This window comes from Protopterus annectens, chromosome 1.part0 (genome assembly GCF_019279795.1).
Source record: "Protopterus annectens isolate FY-2018-M chromosome 1.part0, PAN1.0, whole genome shotgun sequence".
Classification (NCBI taxonomy): Eukaryota; Metazoa; Chordata; order Ceratodontiformes; family Protopteridae; genus Protopterus; species Protopterus annectens.
In genome coordinates, this window is record NC_056725.1 from 157,809,134 (window position 1) to 157,825,628 (window position 16,495).

Below are 16,495 nucleotides of genomic sequence, written 5' to 3' on the forward strand. Positions count from 1 at the left end.
CATCCATTTTCTATTGCAATATTACTAGCTTATTATTAATGTAATTTAGGCAATTTATTCCTCAGGGGCATCAGACACTTTATTTTTCGGTGAAGTCATGAAATATAAAGGAGATTGCTAGCAGCAACCTCTTCATTAGTTAGATTTATTTAACGTGGAATTATTTAGATGACTTTTTTTACTACTTCAGAGATTGTGCATATTATTTACTGATAATGGTGGACTGTAGAAGTTTGACTAGACTTTTATGATGGAAATGTTCTGAATTGGGCAGTTTTGTTTCATTGTTTACTGGAAAAATGTTCAAAGCAATAGGAAGGTGTATCAAAGAGCACATGTATGTTTCATATGCAAGGGGCCTATGATTTAAAAGCAGCCCAGAATTAATTTTTATCTGCCACGGGTAAAATGTATTTTCTTTGAATGTGTATTTTAATGTTGTTTCAGTGAATGTGAGTTTCAAGGGCAGAGAAGGTTTAATGCCAAGTTTGTTTAGCAGATGTCTTAGTGTTTGTGCTGTAAAATGCAAAATAAAACTTTCAAATGAAGTTCAAATCATCATAGAAGTAAATCAGTATGCACATTAGTGTTTATGGTAAATGGAATGAAATAGCAAAGTAATGGATCATTGGAATGGCTGCAGGGGGAGGCTCCATTCGACCATGGTTTTGTGAGGGGGAAGGGCGGCAAACTTTGACAGCCCCAGCTGAACTATACCTCCCAACTGTCCAGATTTTCAAAGAATGAATAGATTTTTTACTTCTTATTTTTGGTTTGTTCCTCAATTTGTGGTTTTCTGGGAAATGATTTAGGAATTAAGTCACTAAATAATGACACTAGTTTCAGACTTTATAACCTTCAGAAAAATGCATGCTAAAATAAGACCTGTTCTATCAACTGTCCCAGTTTATACAAGAGCAATTTTTAGTACTGTTTGTATGTTCCCTCAATATATTTGGCCTTGTCCAGATTTATTGCATTAACAGGTTGAGAGGTACATGCAAATAAATTGCTTTATAGAATTAGGCATATCCAAACCTCAACTGTCCCTGATTTTGGCTCAAAATTTTGCTCTTCCCCTAATGATCCCTCCACAAAATAGCAATTTTGGAAGAAAACATAGAGGGTTTACTTTACTTTTATAAATAACTGTAATGATCAGAGTTATACATTACTTTTATTTCAGAAATGCATGTAGATTCTCTAATTTTGTCAGCTGCTCTAAGTTAACTGTGCTCATATTAAAATGGTGTCCCTCCTTTGACAGGTTCCCAGCTGTATTGTCTGGCAATTTTATATTTTTGCATCACATTTTTGGTCTGTTTTTCATAAAATTGCAGTTTTCTGGCAAATTAGTGGCAAATTGTTAAAGACTGAAGTTAGAAAATAATGCAGACATTTCAGTTTCAGATTTCATACCTTTCAGAAAATTCGTACTGATGCAAGACCTACTACTATTCTATTATCTTTCTAAGTTTATAAGAGCAATATTTAAAAAAAATGTCCTTATTTTTGAGCCTTTGCCTCAGTTTTATTTATGAGTTTGTTGCTGTAAGAGGTTGAGAGGTTGTGTGTTTGTGTGTGTGTGTGTGTGTGTGTCTGTGTGTGGTAGGTAGCATACCTCTCAACTGTCCAAATTTTGCAGAATGTCCAGATTTTTGCCCCATATTTTTTGTCTGTTCCTCATAAATTTTGTGATTTTCTAGAAAATCATTGAAGGCTGAAGTTGCTAAATAATGACAGACATTTGAGCTTCAGACTTCATGTCCTTTAGAAAAATTCATACTAGCACAAATCCTGTTATTCTAGCAACTTTCTAAGTTCACAAGAGCATTATTTAATATCTGTCCCTGTTTATTTTAGGCTTTGTCCATATTTCTTGCACTAAGAGGTAGGTAGGGGTGTGTGTGTGAATGAAACATCCTAGTTAGTGGTAGCAGGTGGTTAGTAACTTACTCAAGCTCGAAACCTGTACCTTAGTTACAGAAAACAAAAGCATAAAGTCTCTACCCCAACTACCATGCTGCATTTTTCAAAGAACTGATATTTCAGGTTAATTTTCAATTCAAGGAACCGAGTTTGAGTGAATTTATATTATATTACTGAAGAGGCATTACAGCGAATGCCTCTTCATCGACACTAAAAGAGCGAACCGTGAATTACGAGAATGGCCGTAGCTTGGCTGGGGAGGGGGGTAGCAGTTTGAGAGCTGTCAGTACAAATTTGAAAATCCTAGCTACACTCCTGACCACAGACAATCACATGCTTGTAAGAGAGAGTAGGGAAAGCTCCCAATGACCTGGCCAAATTTCCCCTAGTAGTACTAATATCACCTTGAGTTTCTGCTGAAAAAAGGTATCAGCCTAGTGAGATTAACCTAGTCAACAAAGGATAAATATGTAATGTAGTAACTAGACAGGATTGGACTTTAACAAGTGGCTTTATAAAAAAAAAAAAAAAAAAAAAAAAGCTATGTAAAAAGTTTCATATCGATTAATATACTTTTTTATAGATACTAAGTTTAGCTGTTTAGCTGTAACCAAAAACTTAAGGTGAGAGCTGATGAAAATGAAGGTATATTTAGAGTATTTACAGCAAGAGGTTCTCCCGTTCGATTCTCAGCTTGGCTTGGGAGTGCTTTCTGTAAGGAGTCTGCATGTCCTCCCCATGGTTGGGTAGCGTTCGAAAGACATGCATGCGTAAATGGGCGTACCTTCGTTGAAGGTTGGGCGTCGAGCTGGCACCTCGGTGTTTTGTAAAAATCTACTGCCAATCATTAGCGGACCGGAGTTCCGCTGTGGCGACCCCTTACCGGGAAAAAGCCGAAAGACAAACAACAACAACATAATGGCAAGGTACTGTAGTTTATTAGTAAAACTGTTTGCACAATGATGGATTGTCACATGGTGGCAGATAAGCTCTGGGAGTGGTAGTTCCTAGCTGTGTAGGAAATGACATATTCATGATGGTAATTTTTGAGAGGCAAGCCTGAAGAAAGGATTATTTTTCAATATTTTGTTATAGAGACTGCATCCGGTTCAGTGATATTGCATGTTATTACATTTTATTCCAGAGTTGTTTGGATTCCACACTGACGATGTTTAAAATAAAAGTAAAAAACATAGGCAACCACATGACAGCTGAAGTGGCACTTAAACCATATTCATGCAATGGATGTGGTTATACTAATGTCACACCATGTTGGAAGGCATTTAGTAGAGTTTTTGTACTTGTCTGGGTCACAACCATTTCATAAAAGTGCAAAACAGAAATGTTTGTACCTATAGTAGAGTAGAGTTGCATACAGTAACTAGTGCTTAATGTACATTGTGACAAAGCTGTCAGTGTCAGCAGAATTGATAATGCAGATGTAATTCATATTGCAAGAAGCCCATTCATTATTAGTGTTAGCAGTATTGATAATGCAGATTTCTTTCCTAGTGTGAGCAGTACAAATAACAAAGGCATGTGTATTGTGTTGAAGCTTGCTACAGGTATTGAATGCAACATTTTATCAGAATATGCATTTAAGGCATTGCAATAAGCCCAGTAAGTTGTTTGGGTCCCAGGCATTTTTTTTCCAAATCTTTATTAAATGTTCACATATGACAAAGGCCATCTTATATTTATATAAATAAAAAACACAAAATGATACTACTTTAGTTGCAAACTGTTTACATCACAGACCCCATTGAAACAACTGTAGTTGCAAACATTATACATCACTTATAAACCATCCAGTCATTGTCAGTTAAGCATTATATGGCTCATTCAAATCTTGCCTCTTAAACCTCATTCCTGCTCTGCATATATTGTTCCCACAATTCCCATTTTTCCTACGTAGTTTGTGCCTTCCCTTTTCTAAAGATCCCAATCCCAGCTGTTTTATCTCTGTTACTATATTCACTACTTCTAGTAAAGTTGGTCTAGACTTTGATTTCCATTTTCTAGTAACTGCTTTTTTGGCAGCTACCATAATTAGACTCAGCAACGCTTTACCATGTCTAGGCAATTTTAATTCTGTAACATAACTCAAAAAAAATCATCTCCCCAGTCAGACCAATCCGCTCACCCAGCATCTCTGACAGTTCGGTCTGCAGGGATTTCCCAAAGTCTGCCAACTCATTACACTCCCAAAAAATATGTTCCCAGCTACCTCTTTCATGCCCGTCACACCTCCAAAATTTGCTATCCACCTGAGGAAAAATTCTTTGGAGTCTACTTGGGATATAAAAATACCTATGTAAACACTTCCAGGCAAAGATCCTAAATCTTCTAGACTTTGTTGCATATTTGGGAGATAGACATACATCCTCCCATTATCTCTTTGTGAATTGCTTATCCAATCTCTCTTTCCAGTCCTTTCTACGCTCCTTTGATTGAGTCTTATTGTTATCATGCAATATTTTATATGCCCTACTAATTATCCCTTTTTTAATGGTAGCTTCTATTCTAGAGTCTATTAAAAACTCTACCAGTGTTGGTCTTTCATTTAGGATCCCCCTAAGGCCCCAGACATATTTTTGATATATTCAGACATTGTTCTAAGCAGTGCTCCTAAAAGATCAGTTAAAGTTCCATATATTTTCAATTGCAGTACTAATGAGGCAGTTAGTATGATTAAAAGATTTCACGCTGTACAGTAACAAGTTAGCTAATGCAGATCATAAAAGAATCCAAGCTAAAGGTTATAGCAGAAAAATGTCAATACAGAAGGATACAGAGTCACAACATGTGTACTTTAAGAGAGTATACATTAGTGGCATCAAATGTTAAAGAATATGTCAGCTACAAACTGGCACATAGTAACATAGCATGTTACTAAAAAGTAATAATGCTGATGAACTGGCATGTAATAAATAAATAAATTATAAAGAGATTTTAGAATTAGAACCTCACTGCAAGTTCAGAACCATAACTCAAAAGTACTGAAATTATGTTCCAAAGTACTGATGACAATTTACACAAGTATTCTAATTTGTTTTAAGACTTTGGTTGCCTGCAAGATGAACATCACATTAAGATTTTTGCTTCAGGTAATACTATAGTTTTGTTTTCACAAGAGATAATCACACTAAGAGCTAGAATTGAGAAAGAACTGAAAAGAATGCAAGCTACAGAGTCATAGTTAAGCAAACGCAACAGACTAAATAGGTAGATAGCATGATAGCAGTTATGAAGCAAGACTAACTGTGGATATGTACAGATCTTCAATATTTAAACACATGGTACAAAAGGAGGCATTATCTGTGTCAAACAATTAAAGAAATAATTGCAATAATGCATACTGTGAAATTCATTTTTTGTTGACGCTAAGACAGCTGGTAAATTAATCTAGATGAAGCTTGTCCAAGCTGTGTACACATTTGTATACCTCTTGATAGGTGTAAATGTCAAAGGCTACTCTTTGGAATGTTTTAGCTCCAGAGTTATTCTAGAGACAGCTGTAATTGGAGATATTGAAAAGCTAGATCATTTAGTCAGTGTAATTGATGGCATTGTAGTCTCAGGAGCTACAAAACAGGAATATGACATGCCCGGTAAAAGTGCTTAACAACTTAAGGCAAAAATGCTTGAAGCTAAGCAAAAATAAGTGTCAGATTTGTGTACTTAAGTATGAGAGATATACTAACTTCAGAATGATTAAAACCTGATGCAGACACTATGAAAGTAAAAGAAACTTTGAATATTGTTTGATATATACATTTAGACATATATACTTATGTTTATTATAATATATTTGTGCTAAAAATAACAGTGCATGTACACTTCTGTTTGTTAGATGCATGTACACTTCTCTTTGCTAGAATATATGTAGAAAAATATAGTCAGTTAGATGCATGTACATTTCTGCTTGCTAGCATGGTTAAGCTGCTCTTAGCTAAAATTCAAGTAAAAAAGGCATCCAGCTGTATATAACATGTATGTAGCAGTATCTGGCATGGCTTCAAGGAAAATGCTGATAAGGATAACTCTGTAATTCAAGTAAAAAAAGCATTCAACTGAATGTATTACAAAAGTCTGGTACTTGGTACAAACAGATAAGAAACAGGTGCAGGGAATATGGAAAACCTGCTTTCATACAGAAACATTCACAATAGGAAAGACTCCCTAAAGTTATTCACCTTGAAACAGAACAGACTGTATGACATCAGAAAATACCAAAGTAACAGATTGCAAATTGCAAAGGTATTAAACAACAACATACTGTTTCATGAACAAGATCCAGATGGTACAGAAAAATATATAAAGGACATTAAAAGTGTATGATGTTAGATCTGATTTCTTGTTAGATCTGTATATTGGAGATTATCATCTCTATTGTTTGAAAAGTATAACCTAAAACATTAAAGCTGTAAACTGTACAGTATTGTACATGTCATCTGTTATATAGAGAAGTTATTTTAGTAGTAACTGCTCAAAGTTAATGTGTAGAGCTTAAAAGGTTAACTGTATTAGACTTTCATTTCAGCAAGGCACCAAAAGTAAAGCTGCATTTGGCAGCACCAGTAATCTCAAGACTGTCATTAAATAATTTTTCAAATATGAAAATGTTTTTTGATAAATCAATTCTTATGCATTTCATAAGTATAGTGCAATATCTTTCCAAGTTTATGTCCTACTTGTCAAATGTAACAGTATCTTTCAGGAAGCTACTGCAGATGAGGCAGCTAATTTTTGTTAGTGGAGTAACAGAAAAAATTTAAATGCCTGAACATCTGGTCACAAAGGTAACAATGCTAAAATTCTATGATGTGTCACAGCCTAAAGTTAAGCCAGCTAAGCCTTAGTGCAGTATGATTGCAGGAAGGTAGACCAATAGTTAAAAGATCAAGCAATTTAACTGAAGCTCAGACATGCCATGCATAAATAGAAAAAGATATGTTACCTGTAATCTTTCAATATCAGAAATTTCATGAATATATGTATAATAAGAGTTTTAATAGAATCGGGCCATAAACAACTTCAGAGAATATTCAATATTTTTTTTGACATAAAGTGCATGTGAGACTTCAAAAGATATTACTATGTTTGCAAAAATGGCAACATGTTTAATACAAACCTAGCAATTAATACACATAGCTGATCTCCTAAATAAAGTATATCTGCATCAATGTAAGAAAGATTTATTTGAGAATGATCTCTAGAAGTAAGTTGGATTGTTTCTCAACTACCTATGTCTGCTGAGAAGCTGGAAGGCTTAAAGTGTGTACAAAGGATGACTAAAGTATGTACTGCAGGATGTGATATTGGCAACATGACCTGATAATGCAAAGTCTTTGACTCCCGTCATTTGTGCTTATTTTCCATAAAGGGATGAACCTTAGTCTATTCAACATTTTTTTTTCAAAGGTGGCATAGTCATCATCTGTGAGAACCTACATTAAGTAGAATCCATGAGTCGCACCTAGGCCAGACCATTTACAAAGAAAGGGTTTGTGATGTTTTATGTTGATCTAAAATATCTATAGTTATATAGTAAATAATGCAGAAATATGAAATCTGTAGCATGTTCAGAAGTCAGTTTACTTTGGATGAAACTGGGTTTTGGCTTATTTCAGTACAGACATGCACTATAACGCTTGTTGTGGAAAACTACTTGAAATTTCCTTAAGTTACACAGTCATGTGATACCACAAACCAAAGTGCTATTGAAAATAATTGAAATCAGTCTTTACTAAACATTAAATTCCCAGTGAAGTGATATCAGATAATTGCCACCAATCTGTGAAGCAGTACTTTTGCAGCTTTTTGAATCAATGGGAGCTCAGACATATTATACTGAGTCCTAGGTATCCTTGAAGCAATAAGCAAGTGGAACAAATTATGTAAATAGTGAACAAGTCTCAGTAGAAAGTGTGACAGTTCTAGGTTTTCTGTTTTTTACCTGACTATTGTTGAGTACAAGAATATGCAGTTGCAGTCTCTGGGTTTGTCATTGTTGTCAATGGGTAGAGTTCTAAAGTCCAAACTACCTGCTTCGTTTACTTTACTAGTACCTGATGGTAAACAAACTGCTGTTGGGCAGGCAACATAAATATACTTTTCATTGGGATTGAATGATTATCCAGAAATCTTTCAATTTTATAGAAAGGGCAGAGAATAAGGATTGGGTTAAGCCAAAAATCAAGATTGTAGTATGCCACAGAAAAGTTAACTTCAAGGCACTGTAATTGGGCATTGGGCATGATGTCTTAATATACACAAATACAGACGTAACAAAAACACTTGACTAAGCTGCCAGAGCTAGTTCATAAATAGCTGTTTGTGAATCAAGCTTTATTTATGCCCACTATACATTTTTGTCTTTCAATCCAGCAGAAAACTTTTATTTTTGTTCTATCTGGAGCCTCTTTATCACACCCAAATTCAAACCAGCATCTCCACCCAAGATATTTGATTGTTTTAGTTGAGTTGAATAAGTAACTATCTGAACAATGATTTGCATTCTTTATTTTGGAGCATTAAGTTCAAGCAAACTTGTCTCAATGGCCTTAGCTTTCTCCCAGAATACAACAGTAATATGTAGGCAGTTTGGATACATTTTATAAGTAGCTTCAACGTTTGTATTGTATTTTAAAAGTGTCTAGATTGAACATAACTGCATTACCTTGGACCCATAATTCTTTTTAGCCTAAACTGTACTTTCCTGTGCATTCAAAGCTTGCATACATTCACAAAAGCTCTTTCTTAACCCCCATCAAAATTATCAGTGGTTTCTAAGATGGCTGAACTCTGAAGATCAGGTTGAATAGAATTCTCTCAGTGTGAATAAGAAAACAGAAGTAACAGATCTGGTGGTATCTGACAGTTTTGGTAAAATTCGGTTACTGTCTAGTCACTCTTCAGCCTAGATATCTACAAAGAAGAAAACAGCAAACTGCAGTTCAGGTTTCAATATTTGTGCAGGAGATGACGTTCAGTAATTTATTGGGAATGATAAATCAAAAGCATTCAGATGACAAAAGGCTGAAAAGAACTGAAGAAGATTTAAGTAGCTATTCAGATGAGCTGATAAAACTTCAAAAACCAGAGAATGAAATGAAGGAAAATATGGTTGTATATGAACTTCTCAAGAAGAACTGTTTCAAAACATAGTAGAATCACAAGACAAAGAACCCCCAAGATTTTTTGCTATGCCAAAGAAACAGGAAGAAATAGACTGCTTTCATTTTATGAAAGTGCAAATATGAAACTAGAGTGGTACTCCACAGCACAGTTTGTCAGTTTAATAGGCACACCATGTATATGCTCAAAATATGGTCATGAAAAAGAAGCCAAGATGTATAATAGTAAAGATGCAGTCATACGAACAGAAAGAGCTGCTGCTGAAAAAAAATGTGACCAAAGGGAAAAGTATTAACAACTTGCAACACCAGTGCATTTTAGGAAAATTATTATTTACTGTGCATCAGTTAAAAGAGAAGCAACTTTATCCCTGCAATCAGAGGAAACCAAAAAGTAGTTCAGTGAGATTTAATTTGCCATATCTCGATGTTTTTTAGAATATTTTCCCTGGCAGATCAAATACATTTTGGATGCAGAACAAGCTAAAGAGCAACTGAAAAAAATACATAACAAAGAGTGAGCCTGGCAGATAAAGGGGACTCTGATTTTCATTTTTCTGACAATAGCAAAGCCTATAGACAGAACTTGTTAATAAAACCTCTTCCACGGTTGCAAAGGAAAATGAACCAGCTATAGAAAAAAAGACCAAAACTTGACTAAAAATATGTCATACCTTAGATTTGAACTAGAGACTGGATGGTGATCAAGACAATGAGGAAGAAAACCAGCAATAATGTGAAAGTATGAAATAACTGAAGAGCCATGTCCATAAGATGCACTCTGGATATTAGAACTGCGCTTCTAAAATGAGTGTCTAAAAAGACTTGAAGTTTGTGAACTGTGTTAAATCGGTGGAAGGACTCAAAAGCATAATTTCTACCATGTTATTAATGTTTAGAAGGATAATGAAATGAATGAACATGTCACTCTAAGTAAAAAAAAATATTTTTTCTTAGTAATGTATATATAATACATTTCTTGAAGTAAATTGCATGTTACATTGTAAAATATTTCTGTAAGGTAGGCAGAGGTATTTTAAATGTGAAGTGGCAGCAGTGTCACCAGTGACTGCTGTTTATGCTACTAATTTTAAAGTAAGAAAGTACCTTTTATTCACTGTAGTATAGCTATGGTTTATACTGTAACAAGACAATGGCTGGCTATAAGCAAAATAATGGTGTGATATTGGACTACTTTGGGGAGAAGGTGTAAATACACTGATTATCTATGTGTATTACATTATGGTAGTCCCCTGGTATTATACATGTAGAGAAGTAGACTACTGTTATTTGTTTATGCTGAAGATATAGGGGCATTTTCTATTTCTTTTTCTAAGAAAACAGACTATAAAATGATAAACTTGTAAAATGATAGTTTCTCAGCATTTTAGAAGAGCTACAACATGCATTTGTTAAACTATTAACTATTAGCTGTTTTGCAGCTTGAACTGGTCAGTTTATAGGATAAGGCAATTAATTAGGAAATGACTGAAGCATGAACTCTAAAGAATTTGTATGAGAACACTATAATTAGTACTTAAAAGGAAACCAAAAAGTAGTTCAGTGAAAATAACTGAAGTCTGACACATGAAAGAGAATATATTTGCAAGCAGATACATTCCTATCAGCATTCAGCTCTTCAGTATAAAACACAACAGTGCACAGTGTATGTTATTTATTTAATGCTAGTCAGTACACATTTTCTTAAGGCTAAAAATCAGTTAACTGAGAGCACACAATTTGTTTTTTCACATCTGAGAGGAAGAGTGAGATTGGACAAGAATGGATGGTGTTGGTACAAGAGAGGCATAGGTTCTAACATACACTCTCAGCATGACTAAACCTAACTTTTGAATAGGCACAGGGCATTGGGTGCAACTGTTGATTTGGGACAATTTTCCCCTACATGGAGAGGTAATGTCACTTTTTGAAAAGTGTATATAGTTTAGTGTGTATGCTGTGAGTTCAAAGGGGTTGTGGGTTAAAATGAAAATGTATACATTTATTTTTGTTTATTGAATGTTTTTATTGAAAAGAAGAGTCTGGAAAATATAATACGTGTTCAAACAGAGATGAGAAGCCATAACTGCATGTAAGATAAGCCTGCCAGACATTAAATATATGCATGTAAGCGCAAGTTTGAAAAACTGCCTTATCACTTATATCATGTAATGCAAAGGGCATTGTAGGTATGGAGAAGAAGTAAAGAGTACTGAATTATATTAAGAAATGCACAGTACAAATAGCAATGTTACAGGAGACAAATTGGATAGAAATGATCATGTGAATTTGGCAAAGAAAGAATTATTTCAGAATGGATATTTAGCAGAGTTTCAGAGACAAAGGAATAAGTATTATAAGAGGAGAAAAAGGACAACAATGGTAGAGTTGTGCTAAAATGGGTTAGTGGCAGGGAAGGAGGATTATGCTGGCATGTATTTATTCTAGCTAAAACTACCATTGAGGTGGTTAAAATAATTATGTGAGAAGTAATTAGTTTTCAGTAGGAAATATTATTATTATTATCAATGGGTGGGGACTGTAACATGATCTGCAATAGTGAGAGTGTGTCTGGGGGACCTAGAAGGGAAAATATAACAAAACAGGGTAGATTTCTGAACAAATTCTTGAAAATATTTGGAAAGGAAGATGTGAACTTACTAGCAGAATTTTTATATTATTCCTCAGGGTACAATACTGCGGTTAAACTGGATAGAATAAGCTGGATATATTTTGCAGGAGCATGAGTTCAAAATTGATAGTTTTGAAACACATCCAATAACTATTTCAGACCATGCACCAATAAAGTCTAAGATAAGATGAAGAGTAATCAAGTAAAAATGAGACACCAGTGCTTTCCAACTTATTTGTTAAAAAGAGATGAATTTAAGAAATGGATAGTGGAATTGAATCAAGGATTAGTAGGGAAGATACAAATTTCTTCAGATAGCTAGGGAGGCGAATAAAATGAAAACTGATTTTAAAACTACGGTAGGAAAAAATGAGAAATAGATACAAGAAGTAACGAATGGGAATTATTTAGAGGGGTTATCAAAATCTTATAACTCCTGCTATTTAGATAATATGAATGCGCTTAAAAAGCATGCTATTAAGCAAGTATTTTTGATAGCTTCAGAGCCTTTTGAGTGGCCATGGCCACTCTGTTCAAATGCATTTGCACCATGTGAAGAAACTGTAGGCTTCCTTCACTTATTGCCCTTCTTCAAAATTGCTTAATCAATATTAACTAATGTTTCAAAATGTCCTTCAATCATATGAACAAATGAAACCTATACTAATTGTTTTGAAATGTCTATTCCAAACTCTCATTCAATTACCATTGTTGAAATCTCTTTTAATATTATGAATTTAACTTCACAAATGGAGTGCTTTTGTAAAAGGACTAACTTTTGTACCTATCAGAAAGGGTTATTTTTCAGATACATTTATAGCTTGCAATATGTTTGCCCACAATGTGAATTTGATTTTGAAACTGAGCAGAAGTTTGAAGCTAGGACATTTTAGTTGTTTTAACTTCCTCTGCATTTCAGTTTAGAAGTGTTTCAGTATTCATGTGAAAAGGGTTTTATACATGTTTTTATAAAAAAAAAAAAGTAAGAATTAAAAACTGAATATGAGTTTGGAAGTAGAATCTGCTGTAACTGAACTTATACATGATGACAGCATTAGGCTAATGATAGCTGATAAAGCTGGTTCCTTAGTAACCATGGAAAGTGAATAACATAAAATTTATATCAAAACATTTATCGACTAAATGAATAACAGAAAGTTGAAAAATGCAATGTGTTCAAATGGTATGACAGTATTGATCAGTTTTTGACAGATATGGTGGAAGAAGGTAATCATGGATTGGATATTATGAATTTTTTTAATAGTTAAAAGTCCAAGGATCCCTATAAATTTTGGAATTCTGAAGATTCACAAATATTTATGTGCTCTACCCTTTAGACCCTTAGTCACAGCCTAGGGTTCAAAGTCTGAACCCTTGGCAGTATATGAAAAATAGTTTTTGAGATTAGTTGTAGAATTTATTTCTCGTATATTTAAGGATAAATTTGATAATTTTATTTTGTTAATCAGATTACAGATGTAAAAGTGTTGGAGAACATTTTATTAGTTATTCACTGTGTACTTCTATACCCAAAGATGAAGGAAGAGAAATAATATGCACATGTATTGCTTCAGTGCAATTGGATTTGGAGTTTGATTTGAATACTTGTACATTGTTGGATATTATATATATATATTTGGTAACCAAGTATCCCAGCAAAAATATGGAGTAGCAATGAGGGCACTGATGGCTGCCACTTTTGCAAATTTACTGATGGCTGCATGGGAAAAGGAGGGCATGTTTAATTCCCCATGTTTTAAGAATTTAATTTATCATGGATACTTTATTTATGAATTCATATGGGGGGACTCAAAAGGAAAAAAATAGTAATGTTTGTTGAATTTTTAAGTATTTCCACTGAGTTTTTGATATTTTTCATGAAGTGTGATTGTGTAGCGATAGAATATTTAGATGTGGAAATATACAAAGGCATTGAAAAGAGGAAGTTGCTAATAATTTACATAATGGAGGTAATATGTACTAAATATATGGCTTTTTAAGAGTCAGTTATTGAGGGTATCCAGGTCAACATTAGGAGATGAATTTTATTTTACTAAAGTCTGGGAAAATTTATACTTTTTTATTGAAAGAGGACATATCAAAAGTATGATTGAAGAAATCATGACAGAAGTAGGAAGGGGTAGATGGGAAAAATATGCACCAATTACAAAAAATGCTCTGGTAGAAAATAAGGTTAAAGAAGAAGATAGATTAAGCAGGAGGGTGGCATTACTTATTATATATATATATATATATATATGGATTCACTTTATAATCTCGAAATACTGAAATATCAAATTTCAGTATTTCGCGACTATAAAGCCAAAGCACCAAAAAAACAAAACCGCAAAACCCAAAACCACGACCTTTAAAGCACACTCACAAACACAACTACACCTACCTCCGCACAACAACACAAACACACATAAACACACATTTACTACAAGAAGGGGGGCAAGCCCCCCTGCACCCCCCCCATGCAGGGGGCTGTGGCCCCACACACACACCCTACTTATATATACTAACTCCAAGGTCGCACTAAACACCAGCACACACAGAACCCACCAACATACATTCCACAACCCCCTCGCACAAACACACATCACACAGATACAAACACCACCACTCTCAATACTGACACACTTACACTCTCATCTACGTATTCTAACCCACACCTAACACTCCCCGACATACTCACAAGCACACAAACCCTTCCCAAAACCCTTACCACCACACTTACCTAATGCAATGTCAGTACTGCGGGTTTCACACTTCTGGGTTTTAGTTTCTGCAGTTTCGCGCATCTGTAGATTCAACACTTTGGTCTCAAGATACTGAAATTTGACATTTCAGTAGTTCAAGATTCCAAAGTGTTTATATATATATATATATATATATATATATATATATATATATATATATATATATATAGGATCACTACATAATCTCAAAAGTTTGAAATGCCGAATTTCAAACTTTCAAGACTATATAGCCGAAACCCCACATTTGCACTTCTGTTGTTGCGGTATGGTGGAAGGTCAGGTAAGTATCTATGTTTAAATGTGTTGGTTAGGGGTTTAGTGTGTAAGTGTGTGTTGTGACTGTGATGTGTGTGTGCGAGGGGAATGTAGGTGTGTGGTGGTGTTTCGTGTGTTTGTGTATGTAGTGCGAACTTGGAGTTGGAATATTTAAGTGGGGGGGGCAGGGGGGCTTGCCCCCCTCCTTGTCTGTAGTTTAGATTTGTGTGTTTGTGTTCTGGGGGAAGGTGTGTGTATGTGTGTGGTGTATGTTGAGTGTGGTTTTAGGTAGTTTGAATTTCACGGTTTTGATGTTTCGGTATTTTAGTGTTTCAGGTATCTGGTCTTGGGATTTTGGGCGTTGGTAGTTGGGTTTTCGGGATTTAGTAGTGGTTTTATATATATATATATATATATAGAGAGAGAGAGAGGGAGCAGTGATATAAAGGCCATCAAACAGGTGAGTTTAAATAACTGGAATATTTTGGTTGATCATATTAATAATATTTTGGGCAACAAACCAAGCACATTTTGTAAACAAAAGAGGTGCCAACATAAAAAAAATCATTTAGAGAGAAAAATGAGAAAGAAAAATACTATACAGAAGGACAAGGGAAGTTTTTCATGTTTTGGATGCATGCAATCTAAATGCAGGGACACTAGTCTGTATACAGTTATGTAGCTAAAGGATATCATGGCAACTGATATATTTTGCACACTAAATACTAAAAAATAAATAAATAAATAAAAAACAAAAGCAACAATTTTTAGAACCTAGCAGAAACTGGCTCCAGTCCTGCAAAAATGAAATATTTTCTACAACAATCAAATACCCCTAGAAGCTATAAAATACCTCACAATATCTAGATCTTGGTTAGAACAAAGCTGTTCTTCCACCAACATGCTGAGTTACCTGCATCCAGTGTTATTTTGGGTGAAATAAAAAATCTCATACTTTCTCTCTCCAGAAGGGAGATCAGCAATGGAGAAAGCAGTGCTCTTTGGAAACGAGAATATGGATTATCCTTAATCACACCAGCCTCTGAAAATAACTTCTTGTCTTTGTCAACCACAGTCAGTAAATAATAAATATGCCACTTTATCATGTGTATCCTATAAACAGAACAGTGTTGTAGGTACTTACAAAAGCCAAAGGGTTTCCAGTTGCTCAAGGGACTAAATTATTTCTTGCCTCACAAATGTATAAGTTATCAAACAGGAACCTTTCCCTTTCTTTACAAGCCAACTTACCCACTGTTTATCAGACTGTAACCTTTAATCTCTCTGATCTTTCATTCTCCCCCTTCTTACCCCCAAAACAAGACTCCACTGTGCCAACCATAGCTTTTCTATCATTGCTCCACAAAATTACGATTCACTCCCTGTACACATAAAAGAATTTTACTCTTAGACAAAGTTTAGGTCCTGCCTTTAGCACAATTTTGTTCAAAGAAACAACCTGTAAATGCCTTCTAAACACTTGTATAAATTAACCTCTACAAATCACTATGCCTCCTCTTTCCAATCAACACAAATAATCCATACAAATAAAGACAATTAAGTAATTTTAGTTTATTATAATACTTTTCAATATGCCGTATGTTATTTCTTCTCAGCCATTCCTAGAATGTCTCTCCCCACCTCCCCTTAGGACACAAATGTCCTCCCCTTACTTGCCATCATACCCCATTATTTTAATTGCCCCTTTCCCCTACCTTTTTTCATCCCTCATACAGTACTCTTCTGCCAATATACATAGCAATATTCAGCAGCCTTCA